At 34.0% G+C, this 17,963-nt stretch overlaps 1 long non-coding RNA gene across 1 annotated transcript in view; it reads left to right on the top strand.

The window, feature by feature from the left end:
• The window catches only part of LOC128041251 (uncharacterized), an 88,765-nt gene extending 70,802 nt beyond the window's left edge, over positions 1-17,963 (top strand). Inside the window, exon 3 of the long non-coding RNA XR_008195972.1 lies at positions 17,854-17,963. This is a non-coding gene — a long non-coding RNA (uncharacterized LOC128041251). The remainder of the gene's footprint in view (positions 1-17,853) is intronic.

The following is a 17,963-nucleotide window of genomic DNA, read 5'->3' as shown; positions in this document are numbered from 1 at the left end:
GCTTGGAATAAGGATTAAATTGCATGAATTTTGTTTTTCAAAGCATAGGATAAAATTATAATTAATTAAAAGTATAAGGGTAAAATGGTAATTTTACATAAGATATGAATTGGATTAAATTGAGTATGAATTATATTAAATTAATGTTAAATTCATTCATATAGATCCTGATAGACCAAATACAGAGTTAGGTCGATGAAAAGAAAAAGTGTCGGATTAGTAGATTTTGCGTACACGAACACTTGTCGAGGTAAGTTCGTGTAACTAAATTGTACATTTATATGTTTTAAAATTGAATATTATGTATGTAAATTGTGTATTTGTCATGTATGAAAGTCAATCACATGTTCGACAATGTCCGACAAATATTAAGTCATGTATGAATAAATGAAATTCGATGGATACAGGGTTCCCGAATTGGTTGTGGTCCTGCATGTGTTGTGGACACACCTCATGTAACACCCCTTACCCGAGACCGTCGCCGGAATCGAGTACGAGATGTTATCCAATTTAACTTCCCGATTCGGAGCATAAAAATTTGCCTTTAAAATTAAATTCACTGTTCACAACAAAACTGTCTACCTGCGTGACTTTCACTAATTTAATTATAACTCGAGTTACAGAACTCAAAATTTAAATCCGTAAATTTTCCTGAAACTAGACTCATATTACTACTTACCATAAAATTTTCAGAATTTTGACTTGGCCAATTAGTACAGTTTATTCATTAAAGTATCCCTGTTTCACAGCTCGACAGATCTGACCTCTCGGCACTAAAAATCAATTATCTCTTTGTACAGAATACATATAAGGTTATCGTTTTTCTTTTGAAAATAGACTCACTAAGAAATCTACACATATAAATTATGACCCATAATTCTTTCTGTACAATTTATAATGATTTTCTAAAGTCAGAACAGGGACTTCAAAACCATTCTGACCCTGTCTCACTAAAATTCAAATATCTCAAAATACAGAATTCCTTTTCCTACATCGTTTCTTTCATATAAAAATAGACTTGATAAGCTTTAATTCCATATATAATTCACTCTCTAATTCCATTTCTACTATTTATGGTGAATTTTACATTCACGTCACTGCTGCTGTCAAAGAAACTGCTTCTTTGAATTAGTTACCATTTACACATACATAATACCAAAACATAATCTTTACTAACCATTTCAATAGCTAATCTTAGCCATATCATTTGAACATGCTCAAAATGATTAAGACTCTATACATGCCATAGTTCAAACATTTTGAAAAGCACATAATACCGAGATGGCTATGATAGTGTGATACGACTCCGACGGTCCACTATTCGATCAAGTTCAAATCACTATAAAACAAAGGAAAGAAAGAGATGTAAGCTATAAATAGCTTAGTAAGTTACATGTAAACAATAATTACTCATTTAATAATTAACACTTTTAACATATAACTAATCAAAACATTTCTTAGCAATTTCAATCACTTACACATGCACAATCTTACCAATTCACTTGCATATACATTTTCACACTTAACATTTCATATTCACTTTAATTCATTATTAATCCCGTTGAGCAGTTGGAATATACACGGATACGTAGAGATTTAGCACATAAGTGCCACATCGATATGTAGCCGGCTACCACTGAAATGTAGCCGAAGCTACCACCGATCAATAACACCGAAATGTCCACGGCTGCTCACACAAAGCTGTCGTGTGTCGCAACACATGCTAGATCACCCAGCACCGGGACTCACTGTAACATCTTGTAACATCTGTAACATGGTCTCTAGTGACATGTCACTTGTATCCAATTCTATTCCTAAGTTCAACCGAATTTACACTTAACACTTTATTACTTGAATAATTCATGAACAATTTTCCTTCCACATTCAATATTAATTCACATATCAAATATAATTCACAATTTATACAAATATAACTATTATTTACATATAACTTACCTCGGATGCAAAACGACTATTTTTGTAATTTAGTCGATAACTTTCTCTTTTCCCGATCACTTCCACTATTTCTTCTTTCTTGATCTATATTAACACAATTTAATACATTTTATCAACATTTCATTCAAATACAATTCATACACAACATTTTGGCAAATTTACATTTTTCCCGAAACTTTTCAAAATTCCACTTTTGTCCCTAAGCTCGTAAAAATAAAATTCACTAAATTTTTAAATTTCAAACTTCACTAAATCATATTTCATGCTCATAACAGCCCTCAATTTCACAAAATCACAACTTTATGCACACTTTACCATCTTTCACAATTTAGCCCTTTTCAACATTTTCATCAAAATTCATCTAGTAAAACTTGTAATTAACACTTCAAACATTCATTATCTAACATCACTAATCAATTTACAATTATATCATGAATGGGTCAATTTTAAACTTTAATTTCATTTAAATTAAATGGTAGAAACATGAAATTCAAGCTTCAATAAGCATAAAATACGAAAATAATCAAAAGCGGGCAAGAAATCACTTACAATTGAGCTTAGGAAGTTCAAGAACCCTAGCTATGGTGACATGAATTTTTGGCAGCAAACATCTGATTTTAAGAAGATGAACACTTGTTTTCATCTTTATTTTGTCTTTTATTCAATTTGGACAAAATGCCCTTGACCCATTACTTAGATATTTTTCTAGAAATACCCTTTTGTGTCCATAACACTAATTCATGGTCTAATTGCCACATAAACACTTCCAATTTCATGCAATAATTCAATTAAGTCATTTAATCACTAATTAGACACACTTTGCATTTTCTCAATTTAGTCCTAAAATTCAATTAAGCACTAAAGCATTAAAATTTTCTATCCATATTTTCACACAATATTTCAATCAATCAGTAACTAATAAAATTTATAAAATTAAACTATTTCACTTGGATTTGTGGTTACTGAAACCACTATTCGATTAGGCCCTATTTCTGCTATCACAATTCTCCCCTTAGGGATTTTCGTCCCGAAAATCTTACCGATGAATAAGTTGGGATCTGTTTCCTCATAGTCTCCTCGGTTTCCCATGTTGCCTCTTCCACTCCATGTCGTTGCCATAACACTTTCACTAAAGCAATTTCTTTGTTTCTCAACTGTTTCACTTCTCGTGCCAAGATTCGAATCGGTTCTTCTTCGTATGTCATATCCGATCGAATTTCCACTTCAGTCGGTGAAATCACATGTGATGGGTCCGATCGATATCGCCTCAACATAGAAACATGAAACACATTATGAATTCTTTCCAATTCCGGGGGTAAAGACAATCGATAAGCCACTGGACCAATTCTTTCTATCACTTCATACGGACCAATAAATCTTGGACTTAATTTACCTTTACGGCCAAATCTCAGAATTTTCTTCCATGGAGACACTTTCAGAAATACTTTATCACCCACTTGAAACTCAATCTCTTTTCTTTTCAAATCCGCATCGACTTCATCGATCCGATGCGACTTTCAAACAATCACGGATTATCTTCACTTTTTCTTCAGTTTCTTTTACCAAATCGACTCCATGTAACTGATTTTCATTAAGTTCAGTCCAATATAATGGAGTCCGACACTTTCGTCCATACAACGCTTCATAAGGTGCCATTTTTATGCTAGATTGATAACTATTATTATATGCAAACTCCACCAAAGGTAGATATCTTTCCCAATTACCTTCAAATTCCAATACACAACATCTCAACATATCTTGAGCACTTGAATTACTCTTTCAGATGTCCATCGGTTTGGGGTGAAATCTTGTACTAAAATTCAATTTAGTACCCAATGCCTCTTGTAATTTCTTCCAAAACCTTGAAGTAAACCGTGGATCTCTATCGATATAATAGACGCAGCACACCATGTAATCGAACTATCTCAAAGAATATACAATTCACTAACTTGTCAAGTGAAAACTCATTCACAGAATGAAATGAGTCGACTTAGTCAATCGATCAACTATTACCCAAATTGAGTCTTTCTTTTTCGGTGACAATGGCAATCCGAAACAAAATCCATAGTAATTCTATCCCACTTCCACTCGGGCACCATAATAGGTTGAAGTAACCTCAAGGTACTTGGTGTTCACTTTTACTTGTTGGCACACAAAACACTTTGTCACATACTCGAGATATCCCGTTTCATACCCGCCACCAATATAATTTCTTTAAATCATTGCACATTTTTACACTAATGGGTGAATCGCTAGCGACTATCATGTGCTTCCCGCAAAATTTTCTGGATTAAATCAACATTTTTGAACACATATTCGTCATGAAACATTAAACATCCATCCGAATCAATCCGAAAATCGAATTATCGCCCATCGCATTAATCGAGTCTTTTTTCTTTGTAATTCATTATCCACTTTCGAGCCTCATAAATTTCTTGAAGAAACAATGGACTAGCTTTTAACTCGCAAGCAATGATCCATCTTCATCAATGTTAATCTTGTATTCAAAGCTCTCAAAGCAAAGAGAGACTTTTCGCTCAAAGCATCAAGAACTATATTGGCTTTTCCGGATGATAATCTATTACAAGTTCATAATCTTTCATCAATTCCAACCATCTTACGCCGCAAATTCAGATCTTTTGTGTCATAACATATTTCAAACTTTTATGATCTCAGAAAACATGACATTTCTCACCATATAAATAATGACGCCAAATCTTCAAAGCAAAGACAATAGCACCAACTTTAAATCATGGGTAGGATAATTTCGTTCATGCGGTTTCAATTGTCGAGAAGCATACGCTATCACTTTTCCTTCTTGCATCAATACACATCCAAGCCCATTTAACGACGCGTCACTATAAACAACAAATTCCTTTCCGACTCGGGTTGCACTAACACGGTGCCTCGCTTAAACACTTCTTTAATTTCTCAAAACTTTGTTGACACTCTTCATCCATTCAACTTAACATCTTTTTGCAACAATTTTGTCATCGGTGAAGCTATCATCGAAAAACCTTCTACGAATCGACGGTAATATCCCGCTAAGCCCAAAAACTCCTAACTTCGGATACATTTCTTGGAGGCTTCCATTCAACTATTGCCGATATCTTATTCGGATCCACTCGAATGCCATCTCCGAGACAACATGTCCCAAAAATCCAACTTCACCGAGCCAAAATTCACTTTTACTAAATTTAGCAAATAATTTCTTTTCGCAGAATCAGTAGCACAATTCTTAAATGTTTAAGTGCTCACTTCACTTCGAGAATAAATAAGAATATCATCTATAAACACCACCACAAATTTATCCAAATAGGTAGGAAAATCCGATTCATCAAATCCATAAAATAGTTGGAGCATTAGTCGGACCAAAAGGCATTACAAGAAACTCATAGTGACCATACCGGTTTCGAAAGCGTCTTTGGCACATCGACTCTTTAACCTCAATTGGTAATATCCGGATCTCAAATCAATTTTGGAAAACACTGTGGCATCCTTTAACCGATCAAACAAGTCATCTATTCGGGCAATGGATATTTATTCTTTATCGTCACTTTATTAAGTTGACGATAATCAATACACAATCTCAATGTCCCATCCTTTTCTTCACAAATAGCACGGAGCACCCACGGAGAATAACTTGGTCCGACGAATCCTTTATCCGTCAACTCTTGCAATTGCACTTTTAATTCTTTTAATTCATTGGTGCCATTCAGAAGGAGCAATCGATATTGGAGCGAGACTGCATTACTTCAATACCAAACTCTACTTCTCTAATCGGAGGCAAACCCGCAACTCTTCCGGGAACACATCTAAATATTCACATACCACTGCATCGATTCGATCTTTGTTTGAGACACTTTTGTATTCAACACATAAGCAAGATATGCTTCACAACCATTTTTCAAACATTTCGAAAGCGGACATGGCGTAAATCACAATTGGCATCACATTTGACTTATCTGTTTCAACCCAAGAACTGTACCACTACTACACTTCAACTCAAGAATTTTCGACTACAATCTATCTTGGCCTTATGCAATGTCAACCAATCCATCCCCAAAATAACATCAAATTCATCAAATGGCAACAACATCAAGTTGGCGGAAACACCGACCTTGTATCATCAAAGGACAATTTTGCATATTTTATCAACTATCACATGCTTGCCTAAAGGATTCGACACTTTAATCACATACTCGGTCAATTCAACACACAAATTCTTATCGGACACTAAATTCATACATACATACGAGTGAGTAGAACCGGGATCAATCAATGCAAGAACATTAGTGTCGAAAGAGAAAATATACCGATGATCACATCGGGAAGATGTTTCCTCTCTAGCTCGGATGGCATAAGCTCTTCTGGAGCTCCCACTTCAGATCTTACAATCGTGTCTTTTGTTACACCTTTACCACTAGTTCTAGTCCCCACATTTCTCGATGGTCTTCCTCTAGTAGTCACACCGCCGATCTCACATTTTGAAACTTTTCTATCTCTTCTCTTTCGGACAATCTTTCACAAAATGATCTTGAGATCCACATTTAAAACATGCTCGGTGATTAAATAACATTCCCTAAATGTCGTTTTCCACAATGTTGACATTCCAGTCTAGTAGGTTTAACACTACCTACACTTGCCATAGAAGTCGCTTTGAGCTTTGGAACACGAATATTGTCTTCCTCGATCTCTTTGAAAATTCACACTAGAAACATTCGATCGAGTATTCATTTCTCTAGACTTCTTCGTTTGAAATTGAAATGACTTGCCCATTGATCTTTTTCTTGCATCTCTTGCTTCACTTTCCACCTTTCTTTTCTCTTTGCTCAATTCTTCAGCCTTGATAGCTCTTTCAACTAGTACCACTAACTCTTTAATTTCAAGAATTCCACTAGCAATCGGATATCCTCGTTTAATCCATCTTCAAACCTTTTGCACAATGTAGCTTCATTAGATACACACTCTTGGGCATACTTGCTTAATTTGACAAATTCTCGTTCATATTCGGCTACCGTCATGCGCCCTTGTTTCAATTCAAGAAACTCTTTCTCTTTTGATCAATGAAACGCTGACTCACATACTTCTTTCGGAATTCTTCTTGAAAGAAATCCCATGTAACTTTCTCTTTAGGCACCACTGACACTAAAGTTTTCCACCAATTATAAGCTGAATCCCTCAACAATGAGATAGCACATTTGAGACTTTCTTCTGGAGTACAAGATAATTCATCCAACACTCTGATGGTATTATCAAGCCGAACTCGCTCTTCAGGATCATCATTTACATTAGCTCGAACTCTTGGCTCCATACTTTCGAATTTTGTCCACTGGAGGCTTTGACAATCTTAACACTTCAGTTTGTTGAGGAGCTATGGGAACAGCTTGAGGAATAGGAGGGGGCGGAGGAGGTTGAGCATTAGGATTAGCTCTAACAAACTCAGTGTACCAATTGTTCATCATTTGGAGAAAAGCTTCTCGAGCCTCATCTCCTTGACCCTGAGTCTCAAATCGACTTTCAACAGGCACATTACTTTGAGCATCATCAGCTGTATCTCGGTTAGAATCCATTACTAAAAAAAAACATTTTAAGATGTCAGGAGTCGTCACACTATCATTATTCAATTATGGCATGTATAGATAGTCTATTACACTCGCTACGTTAGTCCGAGAATCGATTAAACCGTAGCTCTGATACCACTAAATGTAACACCCCTTACCCGAGACCGTCGCTGGAATCGAGTACGAGATGTTATCCAATTTAACTTCCCGATTCGGAGCATAAAAATTTGCCTTTAAAATTAAATTCACTGTTCACAACAAAACTGTCTACCTGCGTGACTTTCACTAATTTAATTATAACTCGAGTTACAGAACTCAAAATTTAAATCCGTAAATTTTCCCTGAAACTAGACTCATATTACTACTTACCATAAAATTTTCAGAATTTTTGACTTGGCCAATTAGTACAGTTTATTCATTAAAGTATCCCCTGTTTCACAGCTCGACAGATCTGACCTCTCGGCACTAAAATCAATTATCTCTTTGTACAGAATACATATAAGGTTATTTTTTCTTTTGAAAATAGACTCACTAAGAAATCTACACATATAAATTATGACCCATAATTCTTTCTGTACAATTTATAATGATTTTCTAAAGTCAGAACAGGGGACTTCAAAAACCATTCTGACCCTGTCTCACTAAAATTCAAATATCTCAAAATACAGAATTCCTTTTCCTACATCGTTTCTTTCATATAAAAATAGACTTGATAAGCTTTAATTCCATATATAATTCACTCTCTAATTCCATTTCTACTATTTATGGTGAATTTTTACATTCACGTCACTGCTGCTGTCAAAGAAACTGCTTCTTTGAATTAGTTACCATTTACACATACATAATACCAAAACATAATCTTTACTAACCATTTCAATAGCTAATCTTAGCCATATCATTTGAACATGCTCAAAATGATTAAGACTCTATACATGCCATAGTTCAAACATTTTGAAAAGCACATAATACCGAGATGGCTATGATAGTGTGATCTGAGCTCGACGGTCCACTATTCGATCAAGTTCAAATCACTATAAAACAAAGGAAAGAAAGAGATGTGTAAGCTATAAATAGCTTAGTAAGTTACATGTAAACAATAATTACTCATTTAATAATTAACACTTTTAACATATAACTAATCAAAACATTTCTTAGCAATTTCAATCACTTACACATGCACAATCTTACCAATTCACTTGCATATACATTTTCACACTTAACATTTCATATTCACTTTAATTCATTATTAATCCCGTTGAAGCAGTTGGAATATACACGGATACGTAGAGATTTAGCACATAAGTGCCATCGATATGTAGCGAAGCTACCACTTGAAATGTAGCGAAGCTACCAGCGATCAATAACACCGAAATGTCCACGGGCTGCTCACACAAGTCGTCAGTGTATCGCAACACATGCTAGATCACCCAAAGACCGGACTCACTGTAACACTGTAACATCTGTAACATCGGTCTCTAGTGACATGTCACTTGTATCCAATTCTATTCCTAAGTTCAACCGAATTTACACTTAACACTTTATTACTTGAATAATTCATGAACAATTTTCCTTCCACATTCAATATTAATTCACATATCAAATATAATTCACAATTTATACAAATATAACTATTATTTACATATAACTTACCTCGGATGCAAAACGACTATTTTTGTAATTTAGTCGATAACTTTCTCTTTTCCCGATCACTTCCACTATTTCTTCTTTCTTGATCTATATTAACACAATTTAATACATTTTATCAACATTTCATTCAAATACAATTCATACACAACATTTTGGCAAATTTACATTTTTCCCAAACTTTTCAAAATTCCACTTTTGTCCCTAAGCTCGTAAAAATAAAATTCACTAAATTTTTAAATTTCAAACTTCACTAAATCATATTTCATGCTCATAACAGCCCTCAATTTCACAAAATCACAACTTTATGCACACTTTACCATCTTTCACAATTTAGCCCTTTTCAACATTTTCATCAAAATTCATCTAGTAAAACTTGTAATTAACACTTCAAACATTCATTATCTAACATCACTAATCAATTTACAATTATATCATGAATGGGTCAATTTTAAACTTTAATTTCATTTAAATTAAATGGTAGAAACATGAAATTCAAGCTTCAATAAGCATAAAAATACGAAAATAATCAAAAGCGGGCAAGAAATCACTTACAATTGAGCTTAGGAAGTTCAAGAACCCTAGCTATGGTGACATGAATTTTTTGGCAGCAAACGTCTGATTTTAAGAAGATGAACACTTGTTTTCATCTTTATTTTGTCTTTATTCAATTTGGACAAAAATGCCCTTGACCCATTACTTAGATATTTTTCTAGAAATACCCTTTTGTGTCCATAACACTAATTCATGGTCTAATTGCCACATAAACACTTCCAATTTCATGCAATAATTCAATTAAGTCATTTAATCACTAATTAGACACACTTTGCATTTTCTCAATTTAGTCCTAAAAATTCAATTAAGCACTAAAGCATTAAAATTTTCTATCCATATTTTCACACAATATTTCAATCAATCAGTAACTAATAAAAATTTATAAAATTAAACTATTTCACTTCGGATTTGTGGTTACGAAACCACTATTCCGATTAGGCCCTATTTCGGGCTATCACACCTCAGCTCGATAGAGCGTTTCGTTATTAGCTTTCATGAGCATCCCGATAGTTGGCTCTCACGAGCTTCCCATTATATGGTTCTTGCGAGCTTCCCGTTAATAGCTCTTCGAAGCATCCCAATTGGTTGTGATCCTGCATGTGTTGTGGATACACCACAACTCTTATGAGCGTCCCAATATATGGCTCTCCGGAGCTTCTCGAGTAAAGGCTCTTTCATAAGCTTCCCGATTAATGGCTCTCTGGAGCTTCCTGATATTGGTTCGCTTGAACTTCCCGCTTACAGCTCTTATGAGCTTCCCGTTACATGGCTCACATGAAATTCCTATTATATGGCTCAAGAGAGAGCTTCCCGTTTATGTGATCGTATGAGCATTCCTGAATATGAATTGACCGATTACAGATTTGTACACTTCGTGTGTACTACCCGTGTATCCATCGATATTATAAATGATTCAACAGGCAAAATTCTGACATGAAAAATTATGAAATTGAGACCAATTGTTACGAGTATATACTTGAAATACAAAGATATGATATGTACATGTTTCATGGACACTTGATGTGATAAATATATGTATGTGGAAATTGAATATTGATGAGCTCGTACATGTTTCTTGTTATTCATGTGAATTACATGACTAACATGCTTGATGAGGATATGTGTTTAGGCAATTGGCCAAATTGGTTTGAACATGTTTATTTGTTTACCTTAAATGTGAATTAAATGGTAAGTTAATTTTCTATTATACGAACTTACTAAGCTTTAAAACTTACCCTATTTTATTTTTCCCCTGTTTTATAGTAATTCGAAAGCTCGTTGGGTTGGAAGATTGGCGGAGATCACTCACACTATCCAACGGTTCGTTTCGGTAAAAATAGCAAACTAATTTTAGTTATAATGGCATGTATAGGTTAAATAGCCAATGTTGGCATGTAAATGTTGTGGTGGTAACTAGTCATTGGAATGGCTTGTGATGGACATATTTTGATGTATATATAAGAGGCAATATCATGTTCAATGTGAGTGTTTGGTATGGTTGATAGATGAAAAACATATAGGTATATTGGTGATTGATTTGAGATAGTATATGGTAATATAACATGTATAAAACTTAGTTTTTGCTTGAATTAATTGTCTTGTACTGGTTTGTGAATGTGTTAAAGTGTTAATGTAGGTGGAAGGCAAATTTGAGTGAGAAATATGGCTTTGAAATGACCCTATTTCGTCCACACGGGCAGAGACATGGGCGTGTGTCTCAGCTGTGTGTGACACACGGCCTAGCACATGGGCGTGTGTTTTGGCCGTATGTCCCCTGCATCTTTAAAATTTCAAAAGAGAATGCTCATAATTTTTCACACGGCCTGGCACACTGACGTGTGGCTTGGCCATGTGACCCTTGCACCTATTTATTGCAAGTCATTATGTTCACATGACCTAGCACACGGGTGTGTGACTTGGCCGTGTGACCCAAGTCAGAGAGTTACACAGGTACAGACACAGGCTGGACACGACCATGTGTCCCTATTTCGAAAGCTCACATGGCCTAGCCACACGGGCGTGTGTCCCCTTCACATTGGAAAATTTTGTTATTTTACGAAAAATTCTCTGAGTTCCCGGTTTAGTCCCGACTTGTTTCAAATGTATAATTTGGGCCTCGAGGGCTCATATAAATGACCATATGATTTATTGTAATTGTTTTCTATTATGAATGTTTAATGATACAAAATGTCTGCATCTGATCTGTAAATTTCGGTAATGTTCCATAATCTTGTTCCAGCGATGGATATGGGTTAGGGGTGTTACATCAATCGTGTAACCTTCAACTGATAATACCCAGATCTAAGGTCTATCTTCGAAATCACTCTAGCGCCTTTTAGTTAATCAAACAGATCATCGATACGTGGCAAAGGGTATTTATTTTTAATTGTGACCTTGTTCAACTGTTTGTAATCTATGCAATCTAAAAGAACCGTATTTCTTTTTCACAAATAAAATAGGTGCACCCCAAGGAGACATGCTCAGTCTGATAAACCCTCGGTCTAATAACTCTTGCAACCATGCCTTTAATTCCTTTAGTTCAGTTGGTGCCATACGGTATAATGTTACTGATATTGGAGCAGTTCCAAGAATCACATCAATTACAAACTCAACTTCACAACCAAGTGGTAAACTCGACAATTATTCAAGAAATACATCAGCAAATTCACTAACAACCGGTAATTGATCTAGCTTCTATTCTGAATCCTGAGAATCAAGAATGTAAGCTAGAAATGCCCCATTACCTTTTCGCATCAATCTCTGAGCAGAAAAGGCTTAAATAATTCTAACAATTTTCGGATTCTTAGACTCAACTGAAATCATCTCTCATGTTTGACATGTCAAATCAATCCATTTATGTTTGCAATTTACCACAGCATCATGCAAAGATAACCAATCCATTCCCAGAATAATATTAAATTCCCGAAAGTGTAGCAACATCAAATCAGTAGAGAATTCGTAGCCTTTCACTTTCGGTGGACAATTACGACACACTAAATTAATTATCACACTTTGACCTAATAGATTAGTAACTTGAATACCTTAATCAGTAGATTCAACAGGCAACTTCTTTTCTGTTACTAATGCAGTGCAAATATAAGAATGAGTGAACCCAAGGTCAACCAATACATACATAGTAAAATCAAAGAGATAGAATGTACTGGCAATCACATCTGGAGCCGTAGCTTCTTCTCTTGCTCGAATGACATAGGTACGTGCAGGTGCTGTAGCCTCTGACCGAGCAGCAATACCTTTTATTCCTAAACGAGCAGTCCCAGTTGTAACAACCCGATTTTTAGTAGTGTCAGAACAGTGATTTGATATCACTAAATCCAATGAAAAAAGTTAGAAAAATTTATTAATTAATAATTATAAGTTAAGCGTGATTTTAGAAATATTTTTGAACTAGTGAATTTTGTGATTTAAAAGAAATTATTAGGTAAATTGGGTCGAAAACGAGGAATCGAGACCTCGATATTATAAACTGAGCTGTAAATATTTTTATAAATATTTACGAGTGTCATTAGGTTAGTATTAAAGTTTCGTTAAGAAATTTTACGTTTCGATGGTTAATTGATTAAAAAGGATTAAATTGCAATAGAGATAAAAGTTTAATTAAAGATTAAAGAAAAGTTAAAAGGGCCAAATAGACAATTATGCCTTTTTCTAAAGTTGAGGCGGCATAAGTAGACTTTTAAAAAAATCTAAAGTTAAAATATATTATTATGATAATAATATTACTTAAAAGTTAAGTATAAATATTATATTATATTATATTATATTATATTATATTATATTATAAAAGAAATAAAAGATAGGAAAGAGAATAGAAACAGAATTGAAAAACGAAACAAAGAAGGAGAAAGGAGAAAGAAAAGAAAATATGAGAATTGGGGTTTTGAGGTTCAAACTTAATTTGGTAAGTCAATTTAATTCATTTTCTTATAATTTTCGAGTTTTGGAATCCTATAACAAAATACTACTCAATTTAAGTTGAAATTTTGAAAGTTAGTAAATTTTTAGATGTTGTTCATGTTGAATTAATTGATGAATTAGGGGTTAAATTGATTGAATTTCAAGTTAGAAGTTAGTAAAAGATTGATTTGTAAAATAAAACATAAGTTTTGAATTAATAGGGACTAAATTGAAAAATTTTAAAATTAGAGATTTATGGTGAAATTAGAGAATTAAATTAGTTTAAAGTGGGAATGGAATGAGAATATGAAATTAGTTTGAGAATAAAAATTAGTCTCGGTTCAGGGACTAAATTGGAATTTAGGCAAATATTGAGTAAAAATTGAAATATTTAATGTGAGATTGAATGGTGTTGTATTGATGATTTTTAATTGTTTTAATTCCGTAGCAATCGTCGTACCGAAATTCTCGACTAAGAAGGGAAAAAATATAGTCGACGAGGAATAGCTCGGAATTCCTAATTTGTATTTCTATTATTCGAATCTAATTATTAATTGTTGTGTTTTTAATTAAATGTTATGGTAAGTGATTGAGGTGAGAATTATTGTTTTTTTTTTTTTTACAATTGAAATGGATTGTCTTGATATGTGATGAAATTATATTGGTTGAATTAAAGTGGAATATATATTATGAATATATATGTGTAAATGTGAAATTGTGCAAATATGATAATTGAATTATTTTTTATATGTATAGAATTCAGCCTTAATGCCCAAGTAGATGGAATTTAGAACTACTGGGATATTAGTGGCATGCCATTAAGGAATTTTAGCGCGCTCTTTGATTATTAGCACGTTGGTGCTCTCTGATTACTAGCAAGTCAATGCTCTCCGTTTAGCACATCTGTGCTCTCTGTATAGCACTTTAGTGCTCTCTGTTCATTAGTGCATAATAATGCACCTCTGTATTTGTTTCGTATATCCGGTGTGTTCTATAAAATCTACTTTGGGCTAAGAATAAGAATATGAGATAGTAAACTGAAAATAGAATGAGAAATATGTTGTAAATACATAGAATACACGAGTTATACACTCATAAATTGATTGTAGAATAGATAGTGCCATTATTTAAATGATACGTGAATAAATTATGGAAAGGTATTATATATAGCAAGTGATGAAAATTGAGTATTGTGTGATTTTAAATGTTCAATTGTGCTTAACATTTTATTATACATATTTTATTGTTTTATTTTTAAATATTCGGATTATATAAATACCACTGAGTTTTTACTCAGCGTACGGTTTTGTTTTCCTTGTGCTGGTTAAGTACTTAAGTTTGATCGCTGATTCAGCATCCAACAACGATCCCGAACTCAAATATGGTGATGTTTATTTCTTTGTGTTGGCATGTACCTAGAGTGTCTAAATATTAGTTATTTTATGGTTTGATTGGAAATGAAGTTATAAGATCTATCTTGGAGAGTTTATAATTTGGATTAAAATTATGCTTTGATGACTTGTTTTGATGATATAAAATGTTTGAGATTTCTGTCTGTTTGATCTGTAATCTCCAGTAATGCTCCGTAACCTGGTTCCGGCGAGGGATACGAGTTGGGGGTGTTACACCAGTGGCACTATTTCAGCCCAAAGGCCTACTTCTCTAAGAAGTAGCCAATTGTTTTTCTTTCTGCTCATCATCCTATTTTTGCATTTGAGGACAATTTTGGATGAAATGATCAGTTGCTCCACATTTATAACAAGCCCCCACTTTATTTCTATACTCACCAATGTCGTATTTCTCACAGTATCTGCATTTGGGCTTAGGAGTATTTTGCACACTGCTCACACTAACAGTAGGTCTAGTAGATATCCCAAAATCTTGTTTAATTGCCTTATTTTTATTTGAACGTTCAAGCATTGAGGTGGCTCGACTGAAATCATCTCTAGACTTTTTCGCTGGTAATGTTGAAAATGATTTAGAAGAACATTTTTATAAGAATCTCGATTCCGTCTATCTCATTGCATTTTTTTTATTGTACACCTCTTCCATCTTTTGTGCACGATCTGAAAAAATAATAAATTCTAGTATTTCAGTGCCTCCAATCATCATTCGAATTTCATCATTAACCCATCTTCAAACCGAATGCACATTTCTTCTCCAGTTGGTACAATTTCTCGAGCATATTTACTGAGGTATACAAATTCCCTCTCATACTCGGCTACTGATCTATTTCCTTAATGCAATTCCAGAAATTCTATCTTTTTCTTGTCTAAATACCTTTTGCCGACATATTTCTTCTTAAACTCAGTCTAGAAGAATTCCCAAGAAATTTTCTCATTTGGCACTACAGCCACTATTGTAATGGCCCAAATTTGAGGTTATCAGAACAGTGGTTTCGGGACCACAAATCCGATGAGAAAAATTTTATTTTTCTTATATTTTTATGGTCTACAATTTCACAAAATGATTTCGTGAAAATTTCGTTCGAAAATTTTGACGTTTAGCACTCAATTTAGTCAAAAGGACTAAATTGTAAAAAGTGCAAAAGTTGAGTTCTACATGTTAGAGGTGTCCAATTGTTATGAAACTTTAAATTGGAGGTCCTTATATGGTAATTATACCATTGGTAACTTGGTAGACAAAATGGACATGAGATAAGTGAAATAGAAAATTTTTAAGTTAGGGGCAATTTGGTAATCTAGTAATTAAAATGAATTAAAAGGGAAAAAGATGGCAAAAATCATCATCTTCTTCATTAGGACGAAATCAGCAAGGGGGGAAGCCATAGTTAGGGTTTTCAAGCTTCCAAGCTCCATAGTAAGTGATCCCAAGTCCCGTTTTTAATGTTCTTTACGTTTTTGAGATCCCGGTAGCTTAATTTAGCTTATTCTAGCAATAATTTAACCTAGGGTTTATATTTGGAAAAATACCCATAGGTGAAAAGTGTTTATTTTGATGTTTTATGATAGAATATGAAGCTAGAAATTATGTTAAACAACTTTTGCTAAGCGATTTTAAGTGAAAACGAGTAAAACGACATAATCGGTAAAAATACCTAATGTTCATAAGTACATGTTAGAGTGGGAATTTGATGTTGCCATAGAAGGGAAAAATGTTCAGAATGTTATAAAACATAAGAATAAGAGATGAAGTTTAATTTCCGAGCCTTGGGGCAAAAATGTAATTATGTAAAAGTTTAGGGCAAAATTGTAATTTTGAAAAGTTAGAGTCGAGGGCTGTTTTGATGAATGTGATTATTAAATAAGTTAAATTTACTGTTTTAGATCAAGAAGTACGAAACTCGAGGTTAGACAAAGGGAAGAATAAAGTTGAAGACTAAGTTGGTGAATTTGGCTATAATTGGTACCGAGGTAAGTTTACGGTAAATAAATGCAATATTTCAATATTTATTATTAATGCTGTTAATTTCCAGCAATTATGAATTTATTTTATGAATTTATTTGATGATGATCCAAGCATGAAATGATAGAGAATTAAAATTTAAAAGTCCCGTTGATACATAAGGATGGTATTGGATACGAATGTCATGACATTTGGGTAAAGAGATCCCATGTAAGACCATGTCCGGGACATGGCATTGGCATCCTTAAGATCATGAGAGGTCCCATGTAAGACCATGTCGGGACATGGCGTTGCAACGAGATGAGAGGTCCCATGTAAGACCATGTCGGGACATGGCGTTAGACTTGAGATGAGAGGTCCCATGTAAGACCATGTCTGGGACATGGCATTGGCACCGAGATGAGAGGTCCCCTATAAGACCATGTCTGGGACATGGCATGGGCACCAACATGAGAACATCCCATGTAAGACCATGTCTGGGACATGGCTTTGGCATGTTATTATCAGAAGAGACCCGAGTATCCTTATTATTCCAATGTAGCTCAACGGGCTTGTAAATGAATCATGTTCATGAAAGTTCAGTTTAAGGCATAAATGGCAAGCTCAGGTAAGTTGTAAGACTTAAGAACTTATTATACTATCAATTGATGTTCAACGATGCAGCAAGGATTGAGTAAGTTATGCACACAAGTATTCTAAGTAAACAAGTAAGAGAACTAGTATGAGATTAACTAAAGAGTAAACTAGAGATATAGACATTGAGTTTAATTATTTAAGTTAAATATTGTTATTTATTTGCTAGTAAACTTACTAAGCTTTATGCTTACTTCTTTTATTTCTCTTTCTCTTATAGTATTGCAAAGCTACTTCAAGGATCCTAAAGAAGTCGGAGATCGTCCACACTATCAACTATAACTGCTCGGTATTTTATATCGAAACACGTTTGAGTTATGGCATGTATAG

The sequence above is a fragment of the Gossypium raimondii genome, chromosome 5 (genome assembly GCF_025698545.1).
Source record: "Gossypium raimondii isolate GPD5lz chromosome 5, ASM2569854v1, whole genome shotgun sequence".
NCBI classification, from domain to species: Eukaryota; Viridiplantae; Streptophyta; class Magnoliopsida; order Malvales; family Malvaceae; genus Gossypium; species Gossypium raimondii.
This window is presented reverse-complemented; position numbering and strand designations above follow the sequence as displayed.